Raw genomic sequence first — 2834 nt, forward strand, 5'->3', positions numbered from 1 at the left:
GAAAAAAGACTATTTGACTGATGTAAAGGATATAAAAGTGTAATATTCCACAGTTAGAAGACTGCTGCTTTTTTGTTCATTAAAAACGACAAACATTGCTGGATATAAGAATTGTCCAATTTACTAAGCCCTGTTGCGACCTGTATTGTAATGCAGTGCCTATTGCTAGGACGCCCAGACACTTCCAGGATTCAGTGAATTGTAAGGAGTCCGTTTTGTTACATTCCATGTGCAAGATGCCCTAATGGACAGAAGTCTATTTTGAAGATGTGGAAGACTCTTATCACAATTCATGGCTGGGTAAACCTTTCTCATTCGATTCCATCAGAAGGCAAACACCTCTTCTAAGTTTACGGGGATGAAGAATTCTACAGTATCGCCTTTAACTGCCTTCAGTGATGAATAGTTTCTGTGGTTGTCTGTTTGATATATCTCCATTGTTTCAGCGTTACAGGGTTTTCCCATTTAATAAAGTGATGAAATATCGCTAGGTCCGACTCCTGGAACCCCCACCGATTATGAGAAAGGAGGGGCCGTAGCACTGCTGTGCAGCGCCTAAGCCATTCGCATCAATGGGGCTTTACTGCGGTTCTCTGCACAGCCACTTGGCCAGGAGCCCCACGATGTAGGGAGAACATAAAAGGTTTCGGTCATACCGTGATGGCGTATTCTAGCAATATGCCACTACGTTATAAAATTAGGAAAACCCCTTTAAGCCTTGCATTCATGAAATTATGCAAATCAGCTGAAAGTATTCGTTGATGACTTGTTACTAACTTTCAGTATAGAAGTTGCCTAGATAAGTGGATGGAGCCATGCTGTGGCTTCAACTAATTTATTTTTTGTTATTAAAAGCTTCTCCACCTGCCTATATTTTTAAGAAATATCCAATTAAAGGAATACTAATGTTAAAAAGTAAAACAGATTTTCATCAAGTTTGTTTCTTTCCATATTACAATCAAAAGGAGAGAAAAGGTCTTCATATGTTTCTCAGAAGACATGCACTCTCTCTCTTATTCTATGCTTGTGTAAATTTGGTAAAATTAGGACACCAAGGCTACATAACTTAGTCACTACCATCTGCAATGGAGATCAGGTAAGATAAGCTCAACCTCCTGAGCTAGTGCCCAGCTAGACATATAGGGGACATCAATCTTAAAATTAAAGCTTTATAGCTTATTTCATTCAAGGTTTAGTTTCCTAACAGTCACATTAAAATTGGAAAAATCCTCCTAGAAATGTCAGTTTTTTATTGTACATTTTTATTGTGTGTCTGCAGTAAATCTTGTTGGCATACAACTTTGGACACTATTGCATTTAAACCTCTTAGTGACATCATTCATCATTAAGGACCAATAATATTTTCCCACTTTCTGTTCCAGCAGTCATAACTTTTAAATTTTCTTTTTCTAAATTCTTTTTTTATTTTGCGGGATTAGTTGTAGGTTTTTTTTCAAAACCATTTTGGGGTAAATATTGTATAGTAAATAACTTTTTTTTTTTGGGGGGGGGGGGGGGGGGGCAATAAAAAAAAAACAGCTTTTATAACATTATTTTATGAAATGTATTTACAGCATTCACTGTGTGGTGAAAATAACATAACTTTATTAAGTGGGTCACTCCAATGATGATAATGCTACATTTTTATATATTGTTACCATTTTTCCTTTCCTTCTTCATTTCTCATTCTCCTCCAGACTGAAAGGGGGGGTGTGCTGCTTAACTGCTACCGTCTCTGGTTTGGTACCAGTGAGAGAGATGTCATTCCAAGCTTTTGCACAATACCAGAATGACAGCATTATCTCAAGTACATAGGAAGATATCACAGTTAGAAATCAGGATGCAGTCAAGGCAGCTGAAAGTGAAAGTAAAAGCAGGATTACAGCAATTATTCCCAACTCTATTTCAAACAGTGATATCTCCTGCTTATCTTGGGCCAATGCTGTCATTTTGGTCTTGTATGAATGCCAGCTTTCAACCAAGACCATGCTTCTAGCTGCTACCAGTCAGGAGATATCAGCAGCTAAAGCAGCCCCCCACCCCCTTCTACTTCTGCCCTTTTTTACCCAGGTAGCCCCTCTGACATTTCATCCTCCAATGATCTGCGCTGAATCGCTTAGGGCAAGGGCTTTTTTATTAGAACCTGTGATGTTAGCGGGAACACTGCTAGGCGGAAGCCTCGGCCTAGCATTGTAAAAAAAAAAATACAAACAGCCCTTGCCCTGTGCGATACAGCGAAAGGCAAGGGAGAGCATTGGAGCATGAAATGCTTATATCAGAGGGGCTGAGTGGGGGAAGAAGGGGATATGTCCGGATTCAGCTCTGAACCCAGACAACCCCTTTAAGTAATTTTCCCACAGCCCCAGCAGAACTTGGGCAAAACAGGTGCTTGAGACTTGTTGCTAGTTATATGCCGCCTCACAGCTACAGATTTTTACATGGCGTTGTTAGGTATATTGTCCTCGGCAAACAGTTTAATTACTAAAGTCTTCAGCAACAGATCAAACAGCCATTGATTCGAAAGCAGAGAAGTGGCTTACCCTCTCGTCTCATGCTGCCATCATGAACAGATTTAACAAAAAGATTTAAGGTAGATGACCTTTTGAAAAAAATGGGTCCCTGAATCAATGCAGTACACATTCTCAGACACAAACAGGAGTAGGTAAGTATGCAAACAAAATTTACTGCTCTGATGATGTTAATATGGTCCTCCTTATAATGCTGCCTAACGTATGTTGTGAATAGTCTTTCCTCTAGAATCCGCAACTCTTTAATATGGCATTGACAGAACGTCTAAGTTATTTGTTTGCAAGCAGCCTCTTTAAAGGGATTAA

This window comes from Bufo gargarizans, chromosome 4, assembly GCF_014858855.1.
Source record: "Bufo gargarizans isolate SCDJY-AF-19 chromosome 4, ASM1485885v1, whole genome shotgun sequence".
In the NCBI taxonomy this organism is placed as follows: domain Eukaryota; kingdom Metazoa; phylum Chordata; class Amphibia; order Anura; family Bufonidae; genus Bufo; species Bufo gargarizans.